Genomic DNA, 11,607 nt, shown 5'->3' with positions numbered 1-11,607 from the left:
CTAGGGAGTAAATCCTACGAAATCCTTAGGGGAGGTGGCCAACTTCATCAATCAAGATATTATAATAACAGGTCTTCCGGCTGGGTGTGTTGGCCACGACATCCACTTTACCGGTTATCGCGCGACCAATATTATAATTCTTGGGAAATATTCCAACCATCATATCTGCCTGAGATTCAGATCTGGTTGGTGTCAGGATATTCCAGACTCATCGAGTCTAGGAAGAAAAACGGAAGTTTGCAACACAAATCGACGAGATGACGTTGCGGGATTCTCGGGAGATGAACTACGATAGCAAGCTCCAAAACATGAGCTGGTTCTGCTACAAACATGTGAACACGTTGTTCCAGACAAGCATGACCACAAAGTAGTCTTATAATAAAACACTACCGAGTTCAGGAGGGGGAACCATCAACGAGGGTATCGAAGTCCTTACATGAGTCCAGATTAGCTCTTATGAAGGAACTTCTTCTCCTTGAACAAATCAATCAGTGGCTTGGTGTGCTAGGGATACATATAGATTGAAGGTTGCAAGTCTTCAAACCACAGCATTCTTCGCACGTGTGCATGACTGATTTGGAATGATTCCAAAGAAAGCAACATTGACTTTCTCGAATCCACGGCGGCAACTTGCAACAGATGCACATGAATTAAAGGAAGTCACTACCTACATCCGAACATATGCTTCATGAGCTAGCATGAACAAATGCTTTCAAAAGTTTCCAACACTAGCTTAATGTTCAGCAAAATTATGGAGAAGACAAGGATGTTGTCAATGGGCACAACAACAATTCATCTGAGTTTCATTTTAAAAGGAATTCCATAGTTAAGTGAACAAGTGATAGCATTGGTCAGACCCAAAAGATATAATGGTGTATGCTCGAGGGATCAACCACGAGTAAGACAACATTACGAATATCGTTGGTTCTGGTCTGATTGGATGATAGCCCATACTCAATCAAAGGTTTGGGTAAGATAATAGATCCAACAATTGTTCACGAGGACCAATTGATGAAGATATCATCTTTCTTCAACACACACACACACAAAAAAAGATATCCCTTAACATGAACTAAGTCGGACAAGCTTTTATCTTCCAACTCTCCAAGTTGTTGTTTAGCTTATCCAACTAGCTCAGGGTATCCAACACGGATTCTTGGAGAAGGGGTGGTTTACAGGAATAAACCAACTTGATCACGAGCTCAACACAGCGGTCAGGTAACAACCTGGTAATACTTCCGAGAAGATCTTCGGAAAATCACGAACCACCGATATGTTACTAAGCTCGAGAACAATCTTGCTTTTTGGGGCAAGACGATAGGATCAAATGAGTGAGGACTTGACAAGATCCTAACTCATCAATCGAAGGGTGCACTGAAATAAGGACTAGGTAGCACGATCAGTCTTAGAAGGATGATTCCAATAACCAACACACTAAGAATGAAATTATTGTCCTTTAACTACCAAGCAACGAGGTTGCTGGGAGTATTGATTTCACACATCACAATTCATTTGTCGGTATTCCGGTTGCATCAACACGAGGGCCGAGGAATGACTAATGATGGTGAGAAGTATCACTACGTCAAAATTGATGAGAGTTGGTGCAGTTCTCATGACAATTCTGACATAAAGGGGGTAATACTCCAAGGTAGAACAGAACCAAAAGCTGGATTGGCATTTGATCTGCGGAATACAACTACTTTGACCCAATCCTAGATATGGACGAGGTACTGGAGTTTGTTTCTCCAAGTCATTCAGGACAGAATGGCTTGACGGACCACAAGGGTAATAGGCATCGATAAACGAATGCATGCGTACCCTTGATATCAATTGATAGACGAAGGTCAGTAGACAACTAAAGAGGGACAACTCAAAGGAACATATAATTTTCTGAGTTGTGAATGCATAGATTAGCATGTCGAACGAGTTCAACATATTTCTTCCGGACAATCCATGCGGAAAGGTAGAACTGGCGGAGTCACAATTATGAATGGAGAACCCATAGAGAGCACTCCTGTTGTGATCTTTTGATCCAACAAACTTTTGCCGTAAGTGGTTCATGGTATTTGGAAGAAGGATATACCACGGACCTCGAGGACTATCGCAAAGTTACTAATATCCTGAAGGAACTAGCAATTACTATCAACATGAAGTAAGTAGAGTGAATCTCGGGTTCAAGAACCCAGGAACAGAATACTTATTACTAAGTAGCATCACGGGATGCTTTCGAGAATAGAAGCCAGAATCATCACACTGGGACACAAAACATGGCTAGACTACTAGATGATCCCCTGAGACACCTAGGGTCATAATAATAACTCCAACATAAATGTCAAGGCAATAGAATACCTCAACTCAACAATTAGTGTGATTGAGCTGGCATAACGGAACATCGAAACCAGCGGGAAGGGATTTTGCAAATGCATCAGACTATTTAGAAACCTGGGATGACTCGGACAGCATAAGGGCTGTAAATGCTCAGAAAAGATTTGATACATTCACAAAAATAGTGGCATAACCACTCAGAAGCACAATATCAAGGTCTCGAGATCAACAATTAACATACAGAAGTAGTAGGAACTGAAACGAGGCTTAAGTCCAACAATCTATAAGTCTACGGATTAGTAACACGTGATCCTGATAGAAAGAAGAGATAGCCTAGTTCTTAATCCCCGTAGAAGAGAAGATGATGACTCAGATCAGAAGGCATGAGGTATAAGGAGTAAAAAGAGCCTTACGTTCCATCCCACAATCAATTCCCTTATATAACTAAGATTTTCTAGACTCAACTTCGACCAGTTTGGCTTGGTAATCCTACAGGCAGTCAAGCTCTGATACCAACGCTGTCAGGACCCCGACTCAATGCCACATCGATCTAGCATGTAACACCTCATATCACTTTGCGGCCTCACGCACGGTATTCCCACGGCTGTCGCCTTACCTTAGCCCGGGACCGTTTGCGCCTTTTGGCACACGTATATGACAGTGTCGCTAGCATCCATATGATAAGGAGCCCGGGCTGACATGGCTAGTCGTAAACCCAAAGTGGCACAGACTTACAGGGACAGGCATCCATGACCCAGCATCGAACGTGTCGGTCATCAGCGAATGAATCCAGGCTGTAGCACTGGGCTAGCAGGACTCCGGTGAACCGGGCTGTAGCGGGCTAATAGGACTCCAGTATTCATCGCGTGACATTTCCCCGAAGGGACAGACACAGGAACGAAGAAGGACATATGCCGGCCAGCCTAAGTGTTCCGGAGCAGTAGCAAGCTACCATGGCTCAGTGGAAACACTAGGAGACATTTCCCGGTAAGAGAGGCTACTAAAGATAAACAACTAGATGGTCAGATCCCACACATACCAAGCATTTCAATAACATACACACAATATGCTCGATATGGGCAAATACAACATGGCATCACAACATGACTCTACGACTCAAGTAATTTATTCAATAGGCTCCGAGGAGCGAGATATTACAAACATGGGTCTCATGACCCAACAATCAGAGCATACAAGTCAAAGCACAAGCGGAAGCTATCATGTCTGAGTACAGACATCTATAAATGAAAAAGGCTGAGAAGCCTGACTATCTACCAGATCCTGCCGAGGGCACAAGATCGTAGCTGAGGTATCAAGCTAAACGTCGAAGTCCACGTGGAACTACTAGTGAGACCGAAGTCTCTCTGCAAAAACATAAAATAGGCAAACGTGAGTACAAATGTACCCAGCAAGACTTACATCAGAACTAACTACATATGCATCATTTTCAACAAGGGGATGGTGGGGTTTAACTGCAGCAAGCCAGCTTTGACTCGGTGGCTATCCTAAACTACCACTGCAAGCAACTCTTTTGAGGTGGCGCACACGAGTCCACATATTCACCATATCAATACACCACTATGGACCCGCTCCCGTCTCCCTACGAGAACGCCATCCATAGCACTCACGCTTATCTTGCGTATTTTAGGGTATCCACTTTCACTTGTCTATGAACTGATATAAGCAACCCAGAAGTCCTTTTCCGCGGACACGGCTATTCGAATAGATGATGTTAACCCTGCAGGGGTGTACTTCTTCATACATGTTTCCACCACTTAGCGTCTGCACACGACATGTGCTCGGCAGACTTCAAGCGAAAGCCGACGTGGGTGTAGACCACGACCTACCTAAACACTCAAGTCTCTAGTCCAGGTTTATCGCCTATTCGGGTTCCATCCATGAGGAGATCCGGCCGGAGTTTCGCTCACAGCCCCAAACGATGTGAACAGGGTTCCCGAGATACCAAACGGGCATCCGGTACACCGTGCCACGTACCTACCGCATCATAGCCCACCCCTACGGTCAGCGCTGTCCACGGCCTCCAGTAAGCTACAAACACCAGAAACTACTTGCAACTCCTGGACAGAGGACTAGGGTGAATAAGAAGTCGAGCGGGGTCATATTTCAGGGCCCAATGTATGGTAGTAGCTGAATCATGGATCACAAACACAGAACTCAGTTCCTAAGGACGGCTTCAATGAGACAACCCACCATGTACTCCTACATGGCCTCTCACCGACACCTTTTACCAAATCGTGTTCACACACTTAGCTCACACATAGTAGGACATGTTCACACACCTCTGATTCATCCTCGATGAATCAGACCTGACTCAACTCTAAGCAGTAGCAGGCATGACAAACAAGCATGAATGAGTAGGCACATCAGGGCTCAAACAACTCCTACTCATGCTAGTGGGTTTCATCTATTTACTGTGGCAATGACAGGTCATGCAAAGGATAAAGGGGTTCAGCTACCGCAGCAAGTAACAGATGAATCGGTGTTGTCCTAATGCAGTAAAAGAGAGCAGGAGCGAGAGAGTAGGATTGTATCGGAATGAACAAGGGGGTTTTGCTTGCCTGGCACTTCTGAAGATAACATTGAGTCTTCACCAGTGTCAACGATCACATCATCGGTATCACGTCTATCGAGAGGGGACAAATACCGGCAACACAGAAGGGAAAACAATCAATGCAATGCACAATATGATGCATGATCATGACATGGCAAAATGAATGTGTTTTGGGCTAATGCAACTAGCAACAGATTAAATGAAGTTGGTTTGAATACAAGATTCAAATTCAAACTCCATATGTGATTATTCAAATGCCTTTTAATTGATTTGTGCTAAACAGCAGCTATAAGTTGTTCTAACATGCATGAAAATGGTACAGATGGATTCCTTGAATTTTTCTGATAATTTTTCATATATAAATTATTTAATTTGGAGTTACGGTTAATTTTCTATGATTTTTAGAAGTTTTAGGCATTTTCTGGAATTTTCTGAATATTTAGAATTAAAATAATTCCAGAAAATGATTTATGGCGTCAGCACCACGTCACTGTGACGTCTGCAGGTCAAAGGCGTCGGCCAGGTCAAACCTGACCAGTGGGGTCCACTGGTCAGTGACCCAGTCAACTAACCAAGTTAGTTTAGCCCTAACTAACTTAGTTAGCCGGGCGGGGCCCGCATGTCAGTGGCCTATCTAATTAGCTAACTTAATTAACGCTAACTAATCTGACCCTAATCAAGCAGGCGCCTGGGCCCACACGTCAGGGGGTCAAACCCCGGGTCAAACCCGCCGGAGTTGACCCGCGGCTTGTCGCCGGCGACGCCAGCAACGGCGGAGGGCGTCGGAAACGCTGCTCCGGCCACGGTTTGATGCGCGGGTGGGTGCTACGAGTAGCTGGCGATGTGGCGCATCCAACGGTGGCGGTGTTTGGTGCTGGGGTGGCCGGAGTTAACGGCGGCGAGCTCTTTTGCGGCCGCCGGAGTTCGGCTATCGACGGAAACTATGCCACAGAGCACGGGAGGAGCAGCAGTTGGGTGATTTGAGCTCCTTCGGATGCGCTGAGCGCGTTGGCGGGCTCATAAGCAAGCGGTGACGGCTGTGGCCGCGACGGCGCCATGGCCGGCGGCGAGGGATTCTCGGGCAAGGTGGTGGGGCTAGCTAGAGAGGGAGGTGGGGCACGGGGAGAGGGGGAATCAGGTCGAGGGCTCACCGCGGAGCTGCAGGGAGGGTTAGTGGGCTCGGGGGCGCGCCGGAGTGGCCGAATCGACGGAGAAGATCCTCGGCGGCCAGCGAGGGGGAAAACGTCGGGGGCGGCGTTCCGGGGCTCTTCTGGTCGCGTGAGACGACGAGGAGGACGAGGGAGGACCGGCGGAGCTCTGGGAGGCGTCGGGGAGACGAGACGGTGGCTGTGGCCGCGCGAGCGCTGGTCGGCGGCGACGGCCTCCATTCGGTCGCGTGAGGGAGAGAGAGCAGAGGAGAGGGAGGAGCGAGGGAGAGCTACGGGAGAGTGAGAGAGGTCGTGGGGAACGAGGGGGGGGGAGTGCGTGGCTCCCTGGGGTGCCTCCAGCGGCGAGCAGGTAAGCAGGAGGTGGCCGGAGCTCTTCGGGCGCGCGCCACGCCTCGCCTCTGCCTACTGGCAGAGGAAGAAGAGGACAAGGGGGGAGGAGGTGGGCTGGGCCAGCGGGAGGAGCTGGCCAGCTGGGCCGGCTACAGGTAAGTGGCCCAGGTAGGCTTCTGTTCTTTTTATTTTTTTTCTTCTGTTTTGTTTTTTTATTTAATCTTTTGCCACTGTTTTGAAATAAAACAAATTCAAAAACAGTGACAAAATTCCCCTGAACATTTTATTTAGCACAATGGAATTATACCAAAGCACATAAAAATGTTTCAGTTATTTGAACATATATTCAGTAATATTTGGATATAAGTTCAAATTCAAAATAGTATTGATTTAAATTCAAAGTCCCAAAAATAAAACCTTAAAAATGTTTAATATTTTGGTTGGGACCAGAACCCTTGCCAAAAATTATCAAACATTTAGGAAGAGCATTTTGGAACAATGAATGAGATTTTTAGGGTTTTTGCCCTTCTTTTATTTAGGGTTTTGAGGCTTCTAAATTCCTCAGTTCAGGTTTCAAAAATTTAAATATGATGCTCAGATGGAAGCAAGCATAGGACAGGCCAGAACTAGGAGGTGACAGCGCGCCATGCCAAACACCCGATTCGCACCAGCCCAGAAAAAGAAAAAGAAAAAAGAACACCAGACTCATCGACCCCGACCTGTTCGATCCCCAATCTCACCCCTCTCCCTCTCTATCTCGCCACCCACACACCCTAACCCTAACCCGACCGCGCCGCCGCTCCCAACCTGCGCGCCTCCGCCCCAAACCACCCGCCAGTCCCTCGCGCCACCACATCTCGGACCCCGGCCTCCCTTCCCTTAGTCCGCAGTAGCAGCAACGCCGTCTGCGACGGAGGAGCACCGTCCGCCGCCGAGGAACAGCAGCGCCGTCCGCCACCAAGGATCCACCGCGCGCCGGGAACAGCAGCACCATACGTCGGAGGATTCGCCGCACCGAATGCTATTGAGGAGCAGCCTGCCGTTCTTCTTCCTCCACCGGCGACCCCTGTCTCGGCCCCGCCTCCAGATCTGAACAAGTAAGATGCAGTTTTTTTCCTTACCTATCTTCTCGTATGTTGCTATATGGAGTCCATATTTTATTGTGAATGGTTTATAATCTGATGGTATGCCTTGCGTGATTATAGTCGGGTGGTTCCAGGTCTAGGTCATGGCATCAGTGGTGTGGCGTTGTTCTGTTTTCTCAATGAATAGCAGTCGCTTGTTGGATGTGAATTGCTACTGTAAGTCATCTCAGCGAGTAGTATTGCCCCCCTAAAGAAAGGAGTATCGACACAATACACAAAATTATTAGGCTGCAGATAGTATGGGGTACATTAGTACATGGACATAAAAAAGTAAAGGATATACATGATAGTGTTTGCTTGTCTTTGTCAGTTTTTTTAATTTTCTTTTTGAGTGGCTTCACACACATGTGTTTTTCCGCCTTACTGTATCGCCGCAGAGACAATACTTGCAGGGATTGTGAAAAATAACTTGAAGCATGCCCATTAGTTAGTAGAGCATATATTTGCATTGCAGCGATGACTTTATTAGGTGTGTGTTCACTTCTAGGTCACTGCATCATGTCAAAAAAACCCGGCACTGCTACAATTTCTGAAAGAAAAGGAAGTTCATGTGAAGAACCATGGCGACACATATGAGGAAAATATATTTGAGTCAATATATATACACATATAAATGGATGGAAGGAATGTTCATAAATATTTTCTATTTCTTCTTTTCTGTGAGGGAAAGACAGTTTATTACTCCCTCCGTCCCATAATATAAGAGCGTTTTTGACACTAACACTACACTAGTGTCAAAAACACTCTTATATTATGGGACAGAGGGAGTACTTGTTAGTTTGAAAACCTGTAAAGAAGATAGTCTGCAGTAAAATGTGTATAAAAAATATAGGTCAATGATATACTGTGATAATTCCTCCTTGTTTTTTTGTCTGCAATAGTTGATTAAATTTTTTGAGGGGGGTTCAAAAAAACACTTCATGAGCTTATTTTTGAATGGCTGAATAGATTAGTTATGTTCTAATCCGAAGTTCGGCAAGTGTTCTTCACGTGTTAGATTTTCCTGCGATTCAAAATCCTGCCCACCTATTCTAAACCCAAATCTGTATTATCCACTCGTCAAGCCAATGAAGGCCCAGTGGCTTTGATGCACGCCCATTACCCAATAATAAAAGTAGAAGAACCTATAAACATAGGAAAGATTAACATGCACGTGCTTTTTCGAAAGGTCTTCTTGTAAGTTTGCCTTTTAATGTGTATACATGAGCTGGTTTTCTACTGTCAATTTTGACTCAACTTGAACATCTCAATAATGAACCCTTTTTGCACATGACATTTTTGAATTATCTCCTCACGGCAGCAGGTGATTTTCTCATGGATGTTTGCACAGGAGCTTGTTATTGCTTCCATATATACTGGTTTCGTTCAGCTGGTCAAGTTGCTGTTGCTCCCTCCGCTACGCAGAACAGTACCCCTGGAGATGCGTGGAGTAGGCTAGTCCTCTGACCATAACAATTGGCTGCTACTGACGACACGAGGTGATCTTATATGTTCAATTCTTAATTGTTGTTTCAAATCCTTGGACTAGTGGCTGGGATTGTATTAGTTATTTGGAGATACCTATTTGTACTGATGTTCAGTTAGTAAGTTGAATATAGCCCTCTTGTTCTAGCCATGTGCAGTTGAATTGAATATTTTTGGTCCGCTTCTCACTCTTGATTTTTGCAAAAAAAAAATCTAAAATCCTTGGTCAGTGGCATGTTAATTATACATTGCTAGCTAGTTCTATGCACATACAATACTTGGTTGGGACTGAAAACTGTAGCACTTGAGCAAGAAAGGCTGACTACCGATTCATTAGTATGTCAATAAAGTCAATCTGGTCTTCCTCTATGAACTTGTTATGGCTCATTAATAGCATGGTTTTGCTCACTGAAATAGGAGAGGAGCTGCACAAGACAGAAAAAGCACAAATGGCCAAGTACACTTGACGGAAGATTGACGAAACAGAGAGGAAGAGAGCACAGGTAAAAACTGAGACCAAAGGCACTGATACTTGAGTAATAGTTCCAGTAAGCTCACAGTACTACTTCCACAACCACGAATGGTAAATTTTAGAAGTACAAATGAAAGCATAGAAATTAACACAAATTGCTAGTTTAGGTCTTCAATGATTTCCGAACGGATTGAAAGTCCAAGCCTTGATGAATTGATAGTCCACACATGTTTTGCGAAGTATTTTAAATGAAATTGCAATTGAAATCTAGATGCAGCTACTGTAGATATATTTGTTGCAATTAGTACACATTTTCCCCCTATCCAAGGTCTTCTACTATTTCAATACCCATTATATGTGAAAATCTGTGGTGATAAAAGAAACACATCTACAGTCTGTAATTTGTTCCTAAAAGTGAAACTTAAGAATGTCAGTGAGTGGTGAAATGTACACTCTTGTTTGATCTAATTTATGGATTCCATTTCCTTGTACTTCTAAGAAAATAATTAAGTCTTGCATTAGGTATAGAACACAAAGACAACATTAGTTGCATCTTTTATTGAGGAAGAAACTCATTAGATCTATCTAAGTCGAACAAGTGTATTTCTAAACTGTCATATTTATTCACAGATTTTGCCTGCTTGCTTCAAAACAGAAATGTGGCTTTTGCTTGCTGATAATTTTGGTTATGGTGTGGCTGCCTATTACTCAAGATGATCTCATATCATATCATCAATTTCAGGAACATTATCTCAGCTGTCGTTGATTTCAGAACAAATCGTTGGCATTGTACCTTCAAGGGAGTATCCTTTTGCCTACTGAGCACACAGAACAAATGCGTCTATATATTTATTTAAGGGAAACAACATGCTCCCATTTTTGGTCAATCGGTGGATCTGACTAATACATAACTATATATATATGTGTGTGAGGTATTATTCATGTGTCATTTTTTGTAATTCGAGTAAGCTGAAACTGATGGTCTCAGATGGTTTGTGTATTAACTTTGATCAGAACTTGCATCTACAAATACTGAGTAGTGGGTTGCCTTTTGTGCAGGAATTTGCAGCAGGATCCCTTGCTTGTGCTCTCCGCCTGTCCTCACTCCTTAGACCTTCCCTTTGCTTATCACCATACATTTTATTTAGAGTGGTGTCAAGATGCATCTCCTCTGCCAAGATGATGGGCAGAGGGCCTAAGCTCTAGTTGAGCTCCTCCACCAAGCATGTGTTGTATATTGTACGATGTTTTCATCGTTAATGTTTGCAATCTAATGCTTTGCTCTGCTATTTTAATTTCATGTAACATGCATACTCTCATTATCTGTACGCATGTGTTTGTAATAACTTGTACGCATGAGTTTGTAAGAAGTTGAATGCTGGTATGATGCTTTATTTTCTACAAAGTTGGGCTATATGCTCATGGCTGCTTCCTGATAACTGTGCATGTAACTGGGTTTCTTCACTTCATTTAAATGATTAGTATGTTTAGGGCTTTGACCTATGCATATAACAACACTACCAAGCCAGTTTGTTGTACATCTTCTGTTTTTGGTTCTTTGGACTCAAGAGTAACTCAGAAGTTAGAACGAATGTATTATGATAATACTGCTCAAACATACGGTGATTTTGCAGGGTCAAATGGCGGGAAGTATCAAGTCGAAGATATTATGGCTTTTGTACATCTTCTATTTTCTTTAAATGAAAGTTGATGTCGGTTTGGTGATCGAAGACTTAGGCTCTTCCATAGTGTTTTGTAGAGTGATTGAACACTTAAGTCTCTTATGAACTAGGCCCATATTATGTAACATGCCACAACTTGTATGTTGACTTGAGTATTTTTTCAATGGTTGTAGCAAGGAAAACTAATGGGTCTTCTATATATGTTGAATAAATGCGTTGGTCAATGGCATTTTGTGATGAATAGAAGAGTGTAATTGTTGGTATATCTATTGCAAAGTGAACATGAATTGAATATTTTGAATTTATTTTCATGTTAATATATGTTGCATTTGCATTTGTGCTGAAATGTATAAGCCTGGCAGCAAATGTGTCAGAAAAACTATTGGAGGTCGCAAAGACTGTTGGCATAGCATACTTACAGAGAAATTGTCGGGGTAGCAACGGTCGT

General features: G+C 43.8%; 1 long non-coding RNA gene across 7 annotated transcripts; it reads left to right on the top strand.

Moving 5' to 3' along the window:
• Window positions 1-7,087: 7,087 nt before the first annotated feature.
• On the top strand, window positions 7,088-11,383 carry LOC119330413. Of its 7 annotated transcripts, none has more exons than XR_005160088.1 (5): window positions 7,088-7,493; window positions 8,872-9,019; window positions 9,423-9,508; window positions 10,220-10,716; window positions 11,112-11,383. It is a non-coding gene; the product is annotated as an uncharacterized LOC119330413 (long non-coding RNA). The 7 variants fall into 7 exon arrangements; XR_005160091.1 differs by lacking the exon at window positions 11,112-11,383 and adding an exon at window positions 7,616-7,697 and having other exon boundaries at window positions 10,220-10,913; XR_005160090.1 differs by lacking the exon at window positions 11,112-11,383 and adding an exon at window positions 7,602-7,697 and having other exon boundaries at window positions 10,220-10,913.
• Window positions 11,384-11,607: the final 224 nt, after the last annotated feature.

The sequence above is a fragment of the Triticum dicoccoides genome, chromosome 7A, assembly GCF_002162155.2.
Source record: "Triticum dicoccoides isolate Atlit2015 ecotype Zavitan chromosome 7A, WEW_v2.0, whole genome shotgun sequence".
Classification (NCBI taxonomy): Eukaryota; Viridiplantae; Streptophyta; class Magnoliopsida; order Poales; family Poaceae; genus Triticum; species Triticum dicoccoides.
Note: the sequence above shows the minus strand (reverse complement) of the source record. Positions and strands in the feature narration are given on the sequence as shown.